This window comes from Xenopus laevis, chromosome 9_10L, assembly GCF_017654675.1.
Source record: "Xenopus laevis strain J_2021 chromosome 9_10L, Xenopus_laevis_v10.1, whole genome shotgun sequence".
Classification (NCBI taxonomy): Eukaryota; Metazoa; Chordata; class Amphibia; order Anura; family Pipidae; genus Xenopus; species Xenopus laevis.
Window position 1 is genome coordinate 65,772,300 of NC_054387.1, and position 22,939 is coordinate 65,795,238.

Sequence of the window (22,939 nt, forward strand, 5' to 3'; positions counted from 1 at the left end):
CCTTTAGGACTCAAATTCTGTACTGTGATGATCGACTGGTTTTGAGCCCGACCTGTTCCGTGACTACACTACACTTACTTATTCCCAGTTCCTCGTCAGACCTTTCCTTTGTTCAGGGAGGTTGCAGATCTAATTAAAGCTGAGTGGCAGAAGGCAGCTAAGAAGGTCTCCTTTGTTTCTCCAGGCACTAGGTTTACCAAGCTATATCCTTTTAAGGAGACGGAGGTAAAAGACTGGACTGTACATCCTTGGTTGATCCTGCTGTCATTAACCAAACTATATGTAGTTATAGCCAAAGCCTCAGGGGGTAAGAGCCAGTTCTTACCTCAAGAGAAAAAGAGCCCAAGATATCAACCTTTTAGGTCATTCGGGTCCCGAAGAGGGGCGGTGGCAGGGTCCTCCCAACATCCTTCTAGGGGAGCTAGGGAGAACTTCAAGCCCTTTGCCTGGAAGAGGGGTCATTATGCCTTTTCAAGGAATGACAAGACCAGGCCGACCCAACAGCGTAAGAAATCTTCCTGACTATCCGTCGGCAGAAGGAAGTGTGGGGGCCAGACTGGGGGAGTTCTATCATGTTTGGCAAAGTACCATTTCAGACCAATGGGTTTTGGACATTCAGACAAGAGGTTATCGTCTGGAGTTTGCTTCAGTTCCAGTAGAAGACAAGTTTGTAGTGTCACCGTACCCGGCTTCAAGAGAGAAGAGAAGGGTCTTGGATCAATATGTACAGTGGCTGGTAGATGTAAGAGCAGTGGTACCAGTTTCACCGAGAGAGGTAAAGAGAGGAATTTATTCAGTCTTGTTTCTAGTAGAAAAGACCTCAGGAGGTTGGAGACTGCCAGAAGATTGGCTCCTCTTGATAGACCTCCTGGATGCATACCTCCACATTCCAGTCATAGAGGCTCATCAGCAATTCTTTTGCTTTTCTCTGGCAGGAAGACATTTGCAGTTCTGTTGCCTGCCATTTAGTCTGTCAACTTCCCCAAGGGTGTTTTCCACGGTACTGGTAACCTTGGTAGCAGCTCTAAGATTGGAGGGGAAATCCATATGGCATTACCTGGGCTACATCTTGTTGTCCGCAAGAAGCAGGGAGACTATCTTAATTCATTGGGAGTGAGTATTGGAGTGTTTACAGGCTCACGGCTGGTTGATACACGGCTCACGGCTCAGTCGCTACAGTACCTGGGAGTGATGTTCAACACCATAGGGGGGACAGTGTTGCTTTCGCATCAGAAGACTCAAGCCTTAATTTCCCAGACAACATCCATATTGGAGAAGTCTCAAGTCTCGGCTCAGGAGCTTATGTGTCTTTTAGGTTCCATGGCAGAAACCATTCCAGTCACGAAGTGGGCCAGGTGGCACATGAGGCCAGCCCAATGGCTCTTTTTGGATCAGTGGGACAGAGTGAAAAGAGATAGGAATCAGCAGATCCAAGTATGCCAAACAGTCAAGCGATCTTTCAGATGGTGGCTATCAGAAGAGAATCTCAGCAGAGGTTTCCCTTTGGCTCAGCCTCAATGGAGGACATTAGTCTTGGACGCTTCCACGTGGGTTTGGGGAGCGTATCTGGACTCAGAATGGGTCCAGGGACAGTGAACTTTACAGCAGGTGTGTTCCTTCCAACATAATGGAGATCAGGGCAGCAAAGAATGCCCTGTTTTTGTTTGCCCAAGTTCTTCAGGGCTCCTTGGTCAGAATGCTAATAGACAACACCTCTTGTTTTTGGGCAGAGAAAACTTTAGTTATTCTGACGGCAGCCTATCTTCCGGGAATAGAGAACCAGATGGCGGATTTCCTCAGTCGGAGTACATACTTTTGATTCACCAGTGGTCTTTGCATCAGGAGGTGTTTCAGATGCTGGTGGAGAGATGGGGACTACCAGAGATTGATCTCATGGCCTCAAGCAGCAACACACAGTTTCCGATCTTCTTTTCCAGGAGGTTCTGTCCCATAGTGCGGGCAGTGAATGCACTTCTGCAGGATTGGACTTTTCATCTGATGTATGCATTTCCTCAGTTTCCACTCATTTTTCAGATACTTTTCAGAAAGTGATTCAGGAAAAGGCCGAGTTGATCTTGATTGCCCCAAAGTGGCCGCGCAGACCATGGTATCCACTCCTGCTAAAGCTGGCAATTGCGCCACCATGGCCTCTTCCCAGGAGGAAGGATCTTTTAAAACAGGGGCCGTCCAAACCCAGGGGCCTTGTCGCTTCAGGAGGGAGACTGAGTGCAAGAGATTGGAGGCTTTAGGTTTTTCAGAAGCAGTAGTTTCTTAAGGTCCAGGAAGCCTTCTACTTCTTCTACTTACAGAATTTGGGAGAGATTTCTGGGATGGAGGCAACAATAAGAGGAGTCTGAGGAGATTTTCAGATTTTGGGCTTCCTGCAGGAGGGTTTGGAGAAAGGTCTTTAGTACAGGACTCTAAAGGTACATGTTTCTGCCATCTCTGCATTGTCAAATAGATCTTGGGCCAAGGATGCGATGATTAAAAGATTTTTCAAAGCTGCTCTTAAATAACGTCCGCCAGAAAAAAGGGCATCAGTGGTTTGGAGTCTTCCTTTAGTGCTGAAAGCCTTGACCTTGGATCCGTTTGAACCATTGGAGGCTATTTCCTTATGGTTTTTAACTCAAAAGTCTCTTTTCCTGGTGGCTATACCTTCCGCCTCAAGAGTAGGGAAATTACAGGCGCTTTCATGTGGCCCGGTCATAAATTTGTGTTAAGACCAGATAAATCTTTTCTACCCAAGGTGGTGTCCTCTTTTCATCTTAAAAAGTTTCAGGGGCCTATCGGCTCCCAGCGGGGAAGTCAGGACCAGGGAGGAAGCCCTTACGGTGAAAGTTCAGGCACAAAGTACAGGCAAGGGTTAAAGCAGGTACAAGGTCAAAGTCCAAGCAAAGGTTGAATGGCAGGCAGAAAGGCACAGAATCGGAAGTGCAGGCAGAGGTAAAAAAGGCAGGCAGCATACAACAATGTCAAAAGTCCAGGCAGGGTCAATTCAAGAATAAACAGTAATTAATAACACCCAGGTACTCACAGAAAATAAGACCTATCATCCGGCATTGAACCGGGGGCTCTGGCAATCCTTTATTTTGAATTTGGTGCCAGTGACGTCCCTGCGCCCACGTGTGGATCCTGGGCGCCGCCATCTTGGATGCGCCGCCAGAGGAGAGGGACGCGCCTGTCGGCGCTGCAGGTAATCCTGACAAAAAGGAAGTCACACTCCCAATATTCAATCCAGATAACGCAGAAGGAGAAGAGATGCACAAAATGGATCCAGTACATTGTCTAGTCCGTTATTTGGAAGTTACAAGTTCCTTCAGGAAATCAGAAAGACTCTTCATAGTCCTGGCAGGATGTCACAAGGGACAGGCGGCTTCATCTTCGACCATCAGTAGATGGATTTGTCTATGTATTTCCAAAGCATACCAGTCTCAGAGCAAGCTAGCTCCAGAAGGCTTGAGGGCTCACTCATCTAGGGCAATTGCTGCATCCTGGGCAGCATTGGCGGAGGTTCCAACTTCACAGATTTGCAAAGTAGCTTCCTGGTCTTCAGCTAATACGCGCAAATTTGCCAGGCGTAAGGGTGCGAAGTAACACTAGCGAATTAACGCCAGCATTCGTTAGTGAATTTGCGAAGTAACGAAAATGACCAATGCAAGCGTTAGGCGCTTTGGCGCATAGTGAATTTGCCCCACTTATTATTTGATGGCTTGGTAAATCCAGGAGTAATGCTGATATGGAGTTACCAGGAAAAGGGAGAATTGTTTTCATACTTACCGTAATTCTCCTTTCCTGGTCACTCTCCATATCAGCATTCCCCACCCCTAAAGACTATTGTGGTATTACACAATGGAGGTGAGTCTGGAGGGTACCTTTAAGTGTTTTGGAGAGGGAGGGACTTTCTGGTCTAGGGGCAGGGATGGGAGGGGCCTACCCAGGAGTAATGCTGATATGGAGAGTACCCGGGAGTAATGCTGATATGGAGAGTGACCAGGAAAGGAGAATTACGGAAAGTATGAAAACAATTCTCCCTTTTCATCCATACACGTTTGTACAGTACACAGTGAAACGAAACAGCGTTGCTCTAGGACCATCCTATTGGGTTTATTTTATGTTTACATTTCTTTTAGTGCACTTAAGGTATGCTGATCCACAGAAAAGACTACAAGAGGTCCTCTGCACTCAACCCATTATCAATATATTTAAGACAGAGACATTTTGTGCATACTGCTACTAAAAAATGCCTTACCCTTTAAACAACACAGGGATTGTTTGTCCATATATTGCAATATATTTAAGCTGGCCAACTACGTCAAAGTCATCCCATATCTGGCCAGTCTTACGCTTAATTTTCATCTGATTCATTAAGAATTCAATTGCTTAATTATACATTTTACAAAGGGACTAAGTTTTACCTGCAACTTACTAGCTGCTTTCAAAGTAAAACTCCCAAACTTGGCTGCCCTTTTATTAGACACCAGTGGGATCACCTGACTATAGCTGGGAGGGGTGGGAGCTACAACATGGAGCTGGTCACTGCTCCTGTATAACTATAACAAACAAGGGAAAGTTGTGCTCACCACTATTTTTTAAAACCATTAGGCGGGTGTGCAATGAGGGTGTGACCACAAAATGCATATAGTCAACTACAAGAGGTCCTCCAAAATACATATAGTCAACTACAAGAGGTCCTCCGCAGAAAAGAAACATTTTGGATAATAGATCCCATACCATAACAGTAGATATGTCATAAAAGTTACAGCTCAAATACATTGACCAAATAACACTTATAAGCAAATGCCTTGGTATTAGGCAAGACTGATGGGAAAAAAATAGATTTTGATATAAACTAAGGTGGCTACACAGTATCACATGGGTCAAGAACATAAATTTACAAAAGTTGGAAAGGGGTGTTACTGTCAGACTGACTTCGTAATGACAGTGCCCACAATGTCAATCAGATTGGTATTCAATAGCATGAATGAGAATCACAATGTTTGTAGGTGTGTGTCATTTTATAGGTGCAGAGTTTTCCACTACTATTACTACACACAGATATTATTACTACAGGTATGGAGCTGTTATCCCTAATGCTCAGGGCCTGGAGTTTACCAGATAAGGGATCCGTAATTTGGATCTCCAAACTTTATCCCTATTAAAAAATAATTTAAACAGTAAATAATTCCAACAGAATTAATGCCATCAATAAGGATTAATTATATCTCAGATGGAATAAAGTAGAAGGTCCTGTTTTATTTCTACAGAGAAAAAGAAAATAATGGTTACAATTTTGAATTATCTGATTTACATGAAAACTATGGGCACAGGGCACACCGAATATCACTCACATATTATAAGAGATAATAGGGCAATTTTATGGTCACTAGATGCAGCTCTAGGTGCTAAAATTAGTGCACAATTACATTAATCAAACTAAGCCATCCACTAATATGCTTGCATCTATATGCACTTTTCTATAAACAATGTGTGAGTAGTGTCTGATTTCATGCATAAAGTACAAGTTTGAGTGGGCACTGGTGAAAGAAAGCCATGTACTTTGAATTTGAATCGAAAGTGCTAGTGATGGGCGAATAAATTCAACAGACACAAATTTGCGCCGAATTTCCACGTTTCGACGCAAGTGAATGAAACTGCGGCGACAATTCGCCAGAGAAAAATCCACACATCAAGAAAAATTGTCACGCGTCAAAATTGCCACGTGCATAAAATGTTGCACGTCAAAATTATTCGGACGCCCATTGACTTCAATGCTTTTTGCAAATTTTTTGCCCATTGCTAGAAGGTGACCAATATAAAAGCACAAGTCTGCAGGCTGAGTTATACAGGGAACTCTAAGTATCCTTTGTGTATTATTTGGGATAATGTACCCCCTACTGTAAATTATAAGGATATGAGAACTCACTAAGGGGTCCTATGACCATATGAAGGCACAAGGCTGCAGGCTGAGTTATACAGGGATTCTGAGTATCACTCATGTATTATAAGGGATAAAGTATCCCCTACTAAAAATTATAAGGATATTAAAAGTTACTGAGGGGTTTTCTGACAATATATGCCTGAAAAGGTTTATAACTATTTAAAAGACTAAAAAGGTGGCTATACACGGAGAGATCCGCTCGTTTGGCGATGTCGCCCGTGTATGGCCACCTTAAGAAGTAAGTGAATATTTTCTTTTTACTTCACAAAAGCTCTTAGTACAGTGATAGTGCCGAGCTAGTTGTACCTACATACGATGCTTAGATTAATATATCAGCTTCCTTATCATTCTGTTGATAAAGCCAAATAACAGATTATTTTTATCCTTAAGCACTGAAAATAGCAGATGAAAGTTAATCAGAAAAGATCTCTAGTTCATATGGTCTGGCAGAAAAAAATTAACAAGCAACACAAAAGTTGCTGTTAAAAGCTATAATATTGCACTTAGAAAAGCTGCTAATTAGAATTGTCATTAGCTGATTGATTACTACCTCCTAAAACTGCAAAAGGAGCTATTGCGTCTGAACACGTGTCTTATCTTAGGGTAGGACTCCACGAACGATTTAGGCGTGATCCGACGTACTGCGACAAAAATAGGTAAGAGATAGAATAGTTGCAAGGTGTCGCAGGGTTGATCCGACGCGACACGAATGTCGGATGCAGACGCAGCTGCGACACCGTGCGACAATTCTATCTCTTACCTTATTTATTTGTTGCATGCAACAAGTCGCATGCGTTTTGTCGCAGCGCGCCGGATCGCGCCTAATTCGTTCGTGGAGTCCTACCCTTAAGGGTGCAAAACTGCAGCGTTCAGCTTTAGCTGTCAGCAAAGAATCCACTAGATGAAGGCCATTTTTATCACTACAGTCTGTTCAAGAGCTATTAGGAGATCATACATGACATTTTAAGCATTATAAAGTGATACAAACAGTGATATAAAAAAGTAATGCTCTGAAGCAGGCTATAAATCTGGGAGGCTTACACTCAGCTATGTGCACATTATAGTATACAACTAATATAGAATGAACTAAACTGATATTAATAGCATTGGGACAGTGCAGTGGCACATCCTTGTATAGTGAAGAATGTGGATGCTGTTCTCTGGGCTAGTTGGACTCTATTTGAATTACTGAAACTGTTACCAACTTCCAACTGAGTAGAAGAGTGAAAAGAGATATAAGAGCTTATTTTACAGCTGCATTTTATGCCATTCAATAAAGTAAATCCCCTTTTATCCCTCTTGAATGCTGAGTAAAGCCATATAAAATGGTTGGCATAGAGATTAATATAATACCTTGTTCACTTGTCTTCAGTAGGGAGACAACTTACTCAACATATTGATGTGGCACCCTGTTAAGATATGCATTAAAGGGTGTGCTCTCATACAGATCCCATAATAATCTGATACTGACACAGTGTCATATGACATGATCTTTGTCTGCTAATGCAGAAGTGGTAATAAAGTTATGTCTTCTTGAAGTAAGAAGCATAGTGTCTGTGTGCAGTTTCTCCTCTGTCTAAAGAAAGTTGCAAGCCCACGTGAGACTGAGCTACTTGTTATCCCATCTCTTAAAGGAAAAGGAAAGGCTTGGTGCACTTGGGAGTGCCAAATGTTTGGCCAAACCCGGGCTGGTGCTCCTATCAGCAGAAAACTGCTCTGGCCCTGGGGTTGTATGAGTGAGCACCACAAAGCGATCTTTGCGCATGTGTTTGAAGCAAGAAGAAGACAAAAGAATATCACTCTGTGGTGCTCACTCCTATAACCCCAGTCAGTGCAGTTTTCTGCTGATAGGAGCACCAGCCCAGAATTTCAGGTAAGTCAATACAATCATTTGGGGGGTGCCTAACATTTGGCACCTCCAAGTGCACCAAGCCTTTCTTTCTCCTTTAAGCAGAATGGCAACACACCCACAATGTTGCTATGGAGCACCTGTGCACAGCAATTCACATCAGTCAGTGGTACAATGATATTGGGAGCAAGGTCTGAATCAGCATCCAGCCATATCCCCAAATCCAGGGTCAATGGCAATGACCCCATTATAAGAAATCCTGACCCTTTGCTACTGTAATGGACATAAATTCTATGGAAGACCCTTGTCTGCGTGAAATTATTTCTCTCTAAACTCAGATTGATTTGGTTGCTTGTCAGACTGACAGGGGACAGTCACGTTTATAGAACAGATTAATTTATACCCATTTAAGGTATTGATATGATCCCATGAAACACAAACATCTTTTACAGAAGTATCATTGACAAACTATGCATTTCAACATTTTGATCCCCCACAGGGGATCTTCATCAGGAGAAAAACAGCAGTTCTTTGCTGTTTTCTCCTGATGAAGATCCTTGTGGGGGATGGAAACGTTGAGTCCAATAAAGATATTTTGTTTTTCATCAAGTCCCTGTGAATGCCACTGTTCTATATATCCTTTATGCTGGCACCTAGGCAAAAACCTAGTCAACGGTGTTCATCTTGGATTTGGGAATATATATATATATATATATACTTACTGTGTTTATAAGAGAGATAAGTCAGTCTTTCACTGTGACATTTGGCTTTCAGTGTTAATTCAATTATTTCACAATGTCCCAACCACTTCCTGGAGTTACAGGTGTGGGACCTGTTATCCAGAATGCTTGGGACCTGGGGTTTTCAGGATAATGGATCTTTTTACCTTAAGTCCACTAGAAAATCATGTAAACATTAAATAAACCCAATAGGCTGGTTTTGCTGCCAATAAGGATAAATTATATCTTAGTTGGAATCAAGTACAAGATACTGTCTTATTATTACAGAGAAAAAGGAAATAATTTTTTTTTAAAAAATTGAGTTATTTGAATAAAATGGAGTCTATGGGAGACAACCTTTCTGTTATTTGGAGCTTTCTGGATAAATGGTTTCCGAATAATGGATCTTATACCTGGAAATTGATAACCATTTTCATAAATTTTTTTATTATTGCCTTATAGTGATAGGCGAATAAATTTGCCAGACACTAATTCACATTGAATTTCTATGTTTCGCCACAAGTGAATTCATTCACAAAACTGCGGCCAGCAAAAAATCTGCCACAATGAAAAAAATTGATGCGCGTCAAAGTTATTCGGACGCCCATTGACTTTAATGCAGTTGGACGAAATAGTTGTGCGTAAAAAAATCATCGCTCGTGTGAAAATTGACGCACGTTAAAATTATTTTGACGCCCATTGACTTTCGCAAATTCTTTCGCCGATTTGCGAATTTCAAAAAACAGCACAGAATTGCCTTGCAATTTACAATGCTAAGTCCAAGCATGTATCATCTCACGTACCCTCTTACCTCCCTTTGTTCAAAGCTGTAGAGAAACATATTATCTCAAGGGCATTTCTGTTACCTCAAACTGAACATCCCCAGGGAGTTAAAGCAAAATCAATGACATCTTTTCTCATTTTACCAAACAAATGTTCTTCATCCTCCCTCAGGAGGAAGTAATAGAATTTCACCAGGCCTGAGCTGGCAAAAGCAATTTCACTGTTATTTCGGTCAAAGAGGATGTCAAAGTTTAAAGTCGACGCTATTTACAAGGTTTAAAGATATGAAACATTTCCGCTGAATCTGACATTTGATAATTTGGTGAGGGTGAAGAAATACGTAGGTGATATTATCAAGCTTAGACAATCTATCCGTCTTTGATTATATAATTAATGCCTTATACAGGTAAGGGATCCGTATCCGGAAACCTGTTATCCAGAAAGTTCTGAATTATGGAAAGGCCGTCTCCCATAGACTCCATTATGATCAAATCCAAATTTTTTAAAATGATTTTCTTTTTATTTATAATAATAAACCAGTAGCTTGTACTTGATCCAAACTTAGATATATTTAATCCTTATTGGAAGTAGAATGAGCCAATTGGGTTTATTTGATGTTTGCATGATTTTCTAGTAGTCTTAAGGTGTGAAGATCCAAATTACGGAAAGACTTATTATCCAGAAAGCCCTAGGTCCCGAGCATTCTGGATACCTGTACTTGTGCATGTTCCGAGCCTAGGCATAATTAACTATTAAGACCATAGGGATGGGCGAATTTTTTCGCCTCGTTTCGCCGAAAAAATGACGCCCATAGACTCGTATGGCAGCGTGCGCCAAAAAAAAAAGATGCGCGTCAAGTCAGTTTCGCCGCGCGACAAAATTTTTTGACGCCCATAGACTTTAATGGGCGTCTGCGACATTTCGCCGGCGGCGAATTTTTGGCGAAGCGAAACGGGTCAAATTCGCCCATCCCTGCATATTATTTACCAAACCAGGTTTCTGCATCACTTCTCTTTAAAATATACAAAAGCTGTAATTAATGCAAAGCAATAGATTTGCTTTAAAACTATTTTTATGTTCATAGAGTTGTGAGTCTGTATAGTGATTCCAGCTCAGACTTTAGTATAAACAGTAATGTATTAAAACTGCAACTCTGACCTGTAGTGCGGCTCATAATATATAAGTGGCAAAGGTTATTCTGTGCTGTTATTTTACAACAGTGTTTTCAGCTACATGCTTGCCCTATTCCGTTCTTATTTAATTGCCTGACCCCTAGATTCTAGCTCCTGACAGGACACATATTCTAAATGGGGGCCCTTTAAATGTCAGTGGGTCATCTAACCCTTCCCTGCTATTTTATGCTTCATTGGGATAACGATACTGACTTACTCTCTTCTGACAACTAGAAAGATGTCCTACATAGCACACATTTGTTACTGTAGAAACCTTTCTTGTTTGGCAGCATGATAAAAGATCAGTCAATTCATTGCAGTTAATTAAACTTGTTGAACGCGCCTGTGAGTGGACAGTGACTTCCATCTAGGGTTCCTGGGGGAAAAAAATATTTATTCTGCTAAGGTCAGTTCTGAAAATGTAAATATATTTCTTCTGAAGAAGGTGACTGATTTGCATAGTTTGAATTAATTGGGTCTGAAAAGGGGAAAACCAATGAGACATTCACTGACTGAATAATGCACCTCAATTAAGTGACTTTTTTGCATTAATTGCCAAAGAATAAATGCAATAGGCTTGTTTCTATGCACTAGTATAATTTTTCTGGTCTAATTTAGAAATGCTAGAATATTTACTGAACCACCTACATTCTTTAAGTTTTGAAGTTGGAGCATCCTAAATTCAGTTTTAGCTTGGAGATTTGGGGTGAGTGTTTATTTAAAGGGATCCTGTCATCGGAAAACATGTTTTTTTCAAAACGCATCAGTTAATAGTGCTACTCCAGCAGAATTCTGCACTGAAATCCATTTCTCAAAAGAGCAAACAGATTTTTTTATATTCAATTTTGAAATCTGACATGGGGCTAGACATTTTGTCAATTTCCCAGCTGCCCCCAGTCATGTGACTTGTGCCTGCACTTTAGGAGAGAAATGCTTTCTGGCAGGCTGCTGTTTTTTCTTCTCAATGTAACTGAATGTGTCTCAGTGGGACTTGGGTTTTTACTATTGAGTGCTGTTCTTAGATCTACCAGGCAGCTGTTATTTTGTGTTGGGGAGCTTTATCTGGTTACCTTCCCATTGTTCTTTTGTTTGGCTGCTGGGGGGGAAGGGAGGGGTGATATCACTCAAACTTGCAGTACAGCAGTAAAGAGTGATTGAAGTTTATCAGAGCACAAGTCACATGACTTGGGGCAGCTGGGAAATTGACAATATGTCTAGCCCCATGTCATATTTCAAAATTCAATATAAAAAAATCTGTTTGCTCTTTTAAGAAATGGATTTCAGTGCAGAATTCTACTGGAGCAGCACTATTAACTAATTGATTTTGATTTTCTTTTTTTCCCATGACAGTATCCCTTTAAACTGTGAGTACCCCAGGAACTATAGCATGGTGATTTATGTTTATACATTTCTGTAACCTTGATATGAGCTAAGGGTGCCCAGCCTGATGATCACATAATGTGAGATTTGGGGTGTGTTCTTACTTGTATCATGGAGACCCCGGAACTGTAGCCAGGTGACTATTACACCAATCTTTCTATTTATTTGTAACCTTGTTATAAGCTAGGAAGGCCCAGCCTGAAGGCCAGTTATGGTGAGATTTGGGGAGAGTGCTTATTTGTGCCCTGGAACTACAACACGCTGACTTTTACTCCAAAGTTTCTATATATCTGTAACCTTGTTATAAGTTGCCCTAGAGAGACCAGTACTTCTAGAGAGATATAAGTCGGGAAGCAGGGACCGCATGAACGAGGCTAGTTAGTGACACAGTTACTATCTGTTATAGAATCTCAAGGAGAGTAAGATAGTGAAGAAAGAGAGAAAAGGCAGTTTTGTGCTCTATCAAGGAGGTGTAGCAGGGATTGGTTTCCCAGGCTGTAAGGTTTGCCTACAGTGAAGGGACCACAGTGGATAGGGTGTCAGGCTTTAGGTTCTCCTCCCTGACCACTCCACTGGGTGAGATCCAGACTACATGTGAGGTATTTCTGCCTGAAAGTATGCTGTACTACCTTGACTACATCCTCGGCATGCTGTTATCTCTGGTGACTGTCCTAGCCTTATCCATATCTATTCTGCACTGTCTGCATGCACTGTAAGTAACCCTGTGGATCATTTGTCTCCAACAAATAAAATATTCTGTCTTGTGTGTGCACAATAGAATGTGGGAGTTGTAGTTGAACTACACCACATTTTTTGTTTCTTCCACTTTGTGAAGGCCCAGCCTTAAGTGTTAGAGTCAAATATAACCCATGCTCTAAAATACTATCTGATTGTTAATCCCGTTAGTCTAAATAGCCCAACCCTTTGCTAGGTGAAAGGATGCTGGGAATTCTTCTTCTCTGGCAGTGTCTCCACCTAATGGGATCCCGGAATACACCAATCCCATTAGGAATAACATGAAACACACACTTTATTATAAAAAAAAACATAACTTTATATAAGGAAAGTGTAATTTAAAGGGGAAGTAAACACATTTACATCATATCAAATATAACCCACTCCCATGGGAACCTATGGCAGTCCATTTCCTGGCCCTCCATGCCAGGCAAAGTCCTGCAACTCTTTTGGCAGACAAAGAGTCTCAGTCCCTTTTCCCCAAAGAGCACAATAGGTCCCAAGTAGCAATAGCAGCCCAAAATACCTTTCCCTTCGGTTAGGCACTGGATCCCTCGTGGCAGGCATCAACAACAGCCTTTTAACTGGTGTATAATTTATTCTTTATGGTACTCAGCTATGTTGCTTCTCTCTTCCTGGAGAATACAAAAGTGGCAGCTCGGGGCTCCAGTTTTTTACTGGAGATCCTTTTGTCTGATGTTACATGGACTCGGTCCTCAATAGATTATAATTGTAGGTCTTAAAAAGTGGCTGTAGAAAGTGTTACTAGTACATAGTTTTGTTGTTTTAAACCTGTAAGCACCAAAGCATGGCAACTGGTTTACTTCACTGAGACATTACTGACCCACAGCCTTGTCTAATCAGTCCAAGCTGGTTTTCCTGCTCATCGTGTCACCTTTTTGTAAAGAGACGTTGGTGCCCAAATATGTTACTGAGACAGATCTAGTTGCAGGATAGAGTGAGGCACCTTAGGACTGGAATCCTGCATAAGTTTCCTCCTTCTCCCCTGGGAGGGTTCCTAATGATCTGTACAAGTAAGGAGCTAGGGGTTCCCCGTAGTACATTTAACCATATAGAGACCACCACCATAGTTAGTGCACAGGGGGATAGTGAATTGTTTTCATTCAGACACCATAGGGCATGTGATTAGTGCAGCTGGGCTGAGAAATTGGCAGGCAAGTACACCAGATCTGGATTACCCATCACTATCTGTGATACAAGCCTTGTATTTCCTTAGTAAGGGAGTGAGAGTGGGGAATGAAGGAGATTGAGGGGAGCAAAAATGAGAGATAGAGTGAGAGCAGGGGCATGAGAGAGGGGCATTAAGGGAGTGGGAATAGGGGGTGAAGGTGTGGGAGTTTGAGTGTGTCTAGGGGAGTGAGAGTGAGTGGGAGTTAGAGTGAGAGTAGAGGAGTGATGGATTGTGGGTTACAGTGAGAGCAGGGGAGTGGGAGTTAGTGTGAGGGTAGGGGAGTGAGGGTGAGGGAGTGGTAGTTAGAGTGAGAGTGGGGATGTAAGGGATGGGAGTTAGAGTTAAAGTATGGCATTGAGGGAGTCAGAGTTAGAGTGAGAGTAGGGGAGTGAGAGATAGTGTGAGGGTAGGGGAGTGAGGGAGTGGGGGTTAGAGTAGGGGAGTGAGGGATTAGTGGTTAGAGTGAGAGTAGTAGTGGGAGAGTGGGAGTTAGAGTAAGAGTAGGGGAGTGAGGTATTGGGAGTTAGAGTGAGAGTAAGAAAGTTAGGGTCAGGGAGTGGGAGTTAGAGTAAGAGTAGGGGTGTAAGGGAGTGGGACTGAGTGAGAGGTGGGGAGTAAGGGAATGGGCATTAGAGTAGGGGAGTGAAGGTGAGGGAGTGGGAGTTAGAGTAAGTGTAGAGGTGTAATGGAATGGGAGTTACAAAGTGTGAGTTAGAGTTAGACTGAGAGTAGGGGAGTGAATATGAGGGGGTATGAGTTAGAGTGAGAGTAGGGGAGTGAGGGAATGTGAGTTAGACTGAGAGTAGGGGAGTGAGGGAGGGAGGGGGAACTGAATGGGATAGATTGAGTGACAGTTAAAGATAGCGAAATACTTTCCCATTCCTTTCCCTTATCAACACACAGAGGCCGCTGGGACTGAGTTACTTGGCGCTCACTAGTGTTTACATATGTCTGACTCTTAATAAAAATGTAAAACAATAAATATGCTTAAAACTGCTCACTAAATCCCACAAGTCATCATCTTTAATTCACATTTTTTGTCACGGATTTAACATTACCCATAGCATTTAACAAATGTTGTTCTAATTAAAATATTGCCTGAAATCCCCTCTGAAATGTATTGCTTTATTACTTATTCTCCTATTCTCACTGGCAAGTTAAATCTAAATAACAAATAAATAACTGTGTAGAGAGAATCACTCTAACAGAATCCTGAGTCTAGTTGTATAGGGTACATGTATGTATAGTAGGTACTTACTAAGCATAGTAAATAGTTTTCTATAAACGTTTCACTCGATAAAGAGATGATGGAAGATGTTTTCTCTAGTAGTCACCATGCCAGATATATCCCATAATTCTCCATAGTGTTCACCTGTATATTAACAGTAATGAAAGGATAACATGTTTTAGGTCCTCCCGTATTGTGCTGGACACACCAGTTTGCAGTTCAGAAAATACTACTACTTACCATAATTAAGGTAAATTATATTGACAATTCAGATAATTAACTTTGTAACTATGTAGCCTCACCCCCACAAAAAAATCTAAAGGGAATACATATGGATATAGCCAGAGTTGAACATCACAAAACCAATGCTAATGATCCATTTCCATGTGACCCACAGGAGGACAAAGGAAAAATGTTATGGGTTTTATAAATGAAATGCTCACTAAGTAAATGCTGCAGTGTCTGGCTGCCCCCAAGTGGTCAAGTGTGGAAATTGCTATATAAAAAAAAATACCTTTTGTTAGTGATGGAATAAAATATCCGCTCAAATATAAATTTTTTGTGGCTGAGATGTAATTTTAACAAGAGGAGAGGTAGAAAGATTCAGCTACATGGTATTAGTGCCCCCTGAATGGTATTTGTACTCTTTTTAAAAGAACTAAACTTTAAAATTAAATATGGCTAAAAATGCCTTATTTTATATATTGAACTTACTGCAACAGAATAAAGTTTCAGCTTCTCAATAGCAGCAATGATCCAGGACTTGTCACATGCTCAGTGGGCTCTGAGCAGCTGTTGAGAAGCTAAGCTTAGGGGTCGTCGCAAATTATCCAGCAGAAAATGAAGTTTGCCTGTAATATAAGCTGATGCTACAGGGCTGATTATTACATTCTGATGCAAGTTGCACTGGTTTCTGCCATGTAGTAATTATCTGTATTAATCACTAATCAGCCTTATATTATGACATTTATTTTCTATGTGTACTGTATATTGTGAGTGGGTTCCTAAGCCCAGTAAGTGACAGCAGCCCAGAGCATGTGCAGTGAATCAGCAGAAAAGAACATGGGGAGCTACTGGGGCATCTTTGGAGGCACAGATCTTTACTGTTAAAGGGCTGTGGTTGCTTTGGGCAGGTACAGAAGCCCAAAACATTATGTACAACATTTCTAGTCTGCTTCTTTAGTTAAGCTTTAGTTCTCCTTTAACATTGCTGATAAATGGGTCCTGCCATACTGCTTGTTTCTGCAGAGCAGGGGTGTATAACACAGAGATAACAGAACAATTCCAGTAGACCTGTGCTTTTATTTGGGTCAAGGGGGAGTGCTGACTCAGCCACAATGTACTATAAATGTCACTCTAAGTGCAATACAAAGCAATATTATATACTCTCATACATTATTGCACTGTTTAAAGGAAACAATATGGCAGCACCCGTGCATATGTACATATGTATAAATACAGCAAAAAGGTTCTCTGTACACAGCAACCTTTATCAGCACATATTGTTGTTGGTTTTAGGAGAGAATAACAGAACAACTATTGCATAGGTTGCATTTCCCTTTAAATGTGTCTTCTAACCACTTTTTTTTTTTTTTTTTTATAAATTATGAAATCACGCTCTGCATTTCCTGAAATCTGCACAAACGGGACGAGAGCAGGAAGGTAGGAAATCTGTATGACAAACACTTTATCAGCTGTATGTGTAATTAGGTAGGAGTCTCCTGTGCCATATAACCTTCTGAAGTTTGTACTTGTTGTACTGGTGCTTTCCTTTTTTTTTAAAAAAAAAAAGTTTCTGCTTTCCATGTTGGGACATGTGTGTAACGTATGTGGTGCCGTTTGTCCCAAATACATTATGTATACAAAACTATCCCTAATACACATAATTAATGTCTCTCATGGTATATAAGTATTTGTGACCATACACAGAGAAAATATACAAAAGACTTATTTCAATTAAAGAATGAGAACAAAATCTGGTTAGTGCACAAAAGGATGTCATTATATCACAAACTCCATTCTGTACAGTTTAACAAGCAATCTGTCTCACAAATGTATAACCTCCATGTAACGGACACACTTATGTGCAAAGTTACTTACAGAATGAATTATGTAAAAAAAACTTGGACATAAAATATAATAGTGTAACTAACTAGTGCATGTCAAGCTAGATTTGAATGACAAAATAGATAAGTAAGATTTTATAGTTTAGGATTCATTCTTTCCACAAAATGAAAGTTTTGTTTCACAAAACAGATAAAATAACCATTCTGTGAAGCAACACTGTCAGTCACATTCCTGAACCAATAAGAACAAAGTTTATTGCCATATAACAAACAAGATGAGAAGTTGCCAGCTCTGCTCCACATGGCTGCATCATCCCTTAAGCATAGTATCTGGTCTGCTGTAGAGAGTGCCGTGTAATGTCCCCTCTGCTGCATAGTAATAAACATGAACAAACATTTCCTAAAATGGCTGCTGTTAAACACTACAGGTTCATAATTGGAAGTTCTTACAAATGGCTGAGAAATATAATGCTGCACTTATAATGATTGTAGAGAAAGAAAAGTATGCAAAACATAAATATGATCACTTGAGGTGATAAAGCTATTCTTATTGTAGTAACCTGCTTGTGTGGCCATTTTGGTTAAGGGCATTCCTGCTGTTTTGCCATTGTCTTATGATTCACTCCTGTTCCTCTTCCTGTCTAAGCTGAGAGCAATAATGGGACAGGCCACACCTACCTGCCTTGATGTAATAAATGTACCAGAAGTTACTGTGCTTGTCTGGCTGTTTTGCACTAACACCGCCGAATCATTTCATCCACTACCAGCCAGTTTATCACAATTATATCTTGCAGTCTAACCCATCAAAGGCCTAATATCCCTTCAATATCATCTGACAAACTCTCAGGGGCATATTTATCAAGGTCAAATTTTGAATTTGAAAAACTTCGACATGCAAATTCAAAAAGACCAACCAAAATTAATAGCTGAATAGGTCCATTTTCAATCGAATAAGTCCATATTTGAGTGAATTCGAATCGCATGAATCAAATGAATAAGGCATTTGATCGAATTCGATTCAAAGTTTTTCCTAAAAAAAAACTTTGATTTTTCAAAGTCCACCAATTGACTCCAGATGGGTTCTAGGAGGTCCCCCATAGGCTAAAACAGCAATTCTGCAGATTTTAGATGGCGAATGGTCGACGTCGAATTTTTAAAGAGACAGTACATACATTGTGATAATTGAATTTTCAAATTTTTTTCAAATCGAATTTGGACTATTCCCTAGCCGAAGTACACAAAAATAGCTCGAAAGTCGAACTTTTTTCATTCAAAAATTCACCTCGACCCTTGATAAATCTGCCCCTGTAATCTTGCACCTGTTAGGTTATAGCAGTCTCTTTATAATGTGCTTAGCTATAGTACAACTACTACATGATAGGTTTAGCCAGAGACATGGGACTGATCTAGGGTTGCCACCTGCCAGATTTCACCCGGACATCCCGGTTTTTGGAAGGGCTGCCTGGGTGAAAAGTCTGGATTTCCAAATTAGGAAATCCAAACAGGACACTGAAGTATAATGACAATAGCTGATTGCTACATAATCAGTCCCGTCCCTGATGTCTCCTGCACTGCCCCCTACATCACTAGCCCACAGCATGTCCATTTTTGCTGAAAAAAAAGGTGGCAACCGTAGACTGGAAATATGAACACATATTCTGTATAGTGTTATGAGGTCTTATGAGAGTTGCTGTAGTTCAACTACTACATAATAGTTTTAGACACAGATGTGCGACTGATCATGTGCACACATAATCTATATAGTATGATGTGTAGGTCTTATGAGCAGCCACTCATAATACATATATAATATTTTCCTTAGTGTGAGTTCACATTTTTGCAACAAGACTGTGCTGCTGAACTCCATCCGCCAGTGGGTCACTCAGCTGCTTTACTGATACCATATTAATCCAATGGGAAACATTCACACATGGGTAGTCTCTGCTCACTCACAAACTGCTTTTGACAAAGCTGCCATAGTGATGAAATGGAAGTTAAACTACAGCTAACTATGTGACTAAGAAACTGCTTATAAGGCCCACACATAATACTATACAGACTGTGTTTGTATCCCCAGTGTCTGGAGTGGCTAACTAAAGGTGGACATACACTGGCCAATAAAATCTGCCAAAAGACCAAGTGGTCCCTAGGGCCCACAAACGGATAGGACGAACATCACAGAGTGGCCATACTCGGGCAAGATCTGCTCATTTGGCAACCTCTCCACTCCAGACAATGGGGACACACAGTCTGTATAGTATGAGTAGGATTATAAGCAATTTCTTGGCAGTTTCCATTTCATCACTATGGCAGCTTTGTCAAAAGCAGTGTAACAGTTTGTGAGTGAGCAGAGACTACTCATGGATGAAGTTTTCCCATATGGATTAATCTGGTAAAACAGCTGAATCACCGACTGGCGGATGGAGTTCAGCAGCACATGACAGGTGCAGCGTCGATTCCGCACCTATCCCTCTACCTCCCCCCACACCACAATCCTCCTACCCCAATTAATACATACACACCACTGGTTTGGAAAGAGATGGCCGCAGTTGTTTATTTAAACACAATAATAAAGTAATATTCATGTATAACATTTTTAACCATTTAACAACCGTTTGTATAACAAACTTTTTAAACCTTTAACATATTATTCCCCCACCCGGGGAGTAGGGAATGGGGGTGGGGTGTCTGTACCCAAACTGCCAAGATAGGTTCCTGTTCCATTCTCCTAACCCTAAACCGGGCTGCATACCATACTATGAGGACCCAGGCCTATCAGGCTACTTCCACTGACTATGAAATACCCCCTTTTAACTTCCCCTGGGGGTCCTTGCAAAGATACCCTCCGCAACTGCGACTAACACACATAATACAGGGAGGGAGGGTGGGATGTTGCGTCCTTCTTCCTCCACGTCCCGGCGCCGAATGGTAAGTATTACCGATGTTCCTTCCTCTGCTCCTTCGCCCGGGACTCACCAGCCAATCAGCGCCCTGCAATAGAAAAAAGGGGGAGGGGCGGGGATAGCTGCACTCCTAAGGCCCCGTCAAGACCTTGTTGCCCCTATTCGGGCCATGGGGTCCCCGTCTTGTTGAAAAATTCTGAACTGACTCTAAGTAAAATACTGTTTTTCTAATTATATTATTGTATGACATGCACCTGGATTGCTGCTGGGCAAGGAACTCCACAGTTCAGATTTGACAGTATTAATTATACAATGTCCCTAATTAGTGATGGACAAATCTGTGCCTTGAAATTCTCAAAACAGCAAAAATTTAATTCAATTTTGACGCGAGCTACTACGTGAAACTATTTGGTCCAAATGCATTAAAGTCAATGGGCGTCTGAATAATTTTAATGTGTGTGTCAATTTTACTAGCGACAATTTTTCATTTTGATGCAGCAGAATTTTTGCCGGCAGATTTTTTGCAGGCAAATTAATTTGCTTGCGCTGAAATGTGGTAATTCTCAGCGAATTTGTGTCTGGCAAATTTATTGGCCCATCACTAACCCTAATCACCAAGGCTACACATTGTACTACATAGACTTTAGGGGTCATTTATGACTACAGTTGCCATGTTTTTTACCACAATGCAGATGAGATGTCTGACACAGACAGAGATGTCTTTCAGGCTCCTAAAATGTCTTGTGGTTGACTTGTTTTACCAATATTTATTGATATTGTATATAAATTAGGGCCCCTATACCCCCTGGCCTACTGCACCAGCAGGACCTGCTTCCTCTGTAGTTACCCCCCTGCTTCTGGTACAATTATTACAACATGGCAGGTATTTGTGGCCTGTCCCATTATTGCTCTCAGCTTAGACAAGACTGAAACAGGAACAGGAATGAATCATAAGACAATGGCAAAACAGCAGGAATGCCCTTAACCAAAATGGCCACACAAGCAGGTTACTACAATAAGAATAGCTATATCACATAAAATGATCATATTTATATTTTACATACTTTTCTTTCTCTACAATCATTATAAGTGCAGCATTATATTTCTCAGCCATTTGTAAGAACTTCCAATTATGAACCTGTAGTGTTTAACAGCAGCCCTTTTAGGAAATGTTTGTTCATGTTTATTACTATGCAGCAGAGGGGACATTAGAGGGCTCCCTCTATAGCAGGCCAGATACTACGCCTTAAGCTGGCCATAGACTCAAAGATCCGGTCGTTTGGCGACATCGACAAACGAGCGGATCTTTCCCCGATATGCCACTAACGGCATGGCTATATCGGGGGTAATTCGAACGTTCGCCGAATGATCGAATTACGATGCGCCAAGGGGCTCCAACGGGTCGGTCGGTTAAAAATCAAACCTTCCCGATCGATATCGTGGCCAGATATCGATCGGAAAGACCAGTCGGAAGCCCCCATACACGGGCAGATAAGCTGTCAAATCGGTCCAAACGACCGATATCGGCAGCTTTATCTGCCCGTGTATGGTCACCTTTAGGGATGATGCAGCCATGTGAAGCAGAGCTGGCAACTTCTCATCTTGTTTGTTATATGGCAATAAGCTTTGTTCTTATTGGTTCAGGAATGTGACTAACAGTATTGCTTCACAGAATGGTTAATTTATCTGTTTTGTGAAACAAAACTTTCATTTTGTGGAAAGAATGAATCCTGTACTATAAAATCTTGCTTTCTGTCACAAATATCTATTTTGTTATTCAAATCTAGCTTGTTATGCACTAGTTAGTTGCACTTTTATGTATTATGTCCATTATAATACATTCTGTAAGTAACTTTGCACATAAGTGCGTCCGTTACATGGAGGTTATACATTTGTGAGACAGATTGTTTGTTAAAATGTACAGAATGGAGTTTGTGATATAATGACATCCTTTTGTGCACTAACCAGATTTTGTTCTCATTCTTTAATAGAAATAAGTCTTTTGTATATTTTTTTATCTGTGTATGGTCACAAATACTTATATACCATGAGAGACATTAATTATGTGTATTAGGGATAGTTTTGTATACAGAATGTATTTGGGACAAACGGCACCATATAAGTGTATCCATTACATGGAGGTTATACATTTGTGAGGCAGATTGCTTGTTAAACTGTAGAGAATGGATTTTGTGATAGAATGACATCCTTTTGTGCACTAACCAGATGTTGTTCTCATTCTTAAATATAAATAAGTCTTTTGTATATGTTTTTATCTGTTTATGGTCACAAATACTTATACACTATGAGAGACATTCATTCTGTGTATTAGGGATAGTTTTGTATACAGAATGTATTTGGGACAAACGGCACCCCATAGGAGTGTCATAAGCTTTAAGGGGGACTTTTGAACAGTACAGGGATTTATGGGTTTGAAGAGGTGTTACAGGTGTAAACAATGCAAGGGCCAATTAATCTCAGTACTGATACCTTTTAAAATTTACATAAGGTAAACCGTCACAGACTTTCATGTGAAGGGCCACACAAGGGGGGGGGGGGGTCGTGGGCTGGCACTAATGTAGAGCATGATATTTGAAACAACAAGCAACTGATTTTCATTTTGTATTATTTATGGTTTTCGAGTTATTTAGCTTTTTATTCAGCCACTCTCCTGTTTGCAATTTCAGCAATCTGATTGCTAGGGTCCAATTTACCCTAGCAGCCATGCATTGATTTGAATAAGAGACTTATGATTAGGAGAGGGCATAAATAGAAAGATGAGTAGTAGTATTAGCAATATATTTGTAGCCTTACAGAGCATGTGTTTTTTAGATGGGATCAGTTTAACTTAAAGGTGAATGACCCCTTAAATGAATTGTTCAGTATAAAAATAAAAACTGGGTAAATAGATAGGCTGTGCAAAATAAACAATGTTTCTAATATAGTTAATTAGGCAAAAATGTAATGTATGAAG

At 40.8% G+C, this 22,939-nt stretch overlaps 1 protein-coding gene across 1 annotated transcript in view; it reads left to right on the plus strand.

Annotated features, from left to right (window-relative positions):
* The first annotated feature begins 16,601 nt into the window (after positions 1 to 16,601).
* The window catches only part of kynu.L (kynureninase L homeolog), an 82,914-nt gene continuing 76,576 nt past the window's right edge, over positions 16,602 to 22,939 (plus strand). The window contains exon 1 of the mRNA XM_018235750.2: positions 16,602 to 16,658. The gene's annotated coding sequence lies outside the window, so the exon portion shown is untranslated. The remainder of the gene's footprint in view (positions 16,659 to 22,939) is intronic.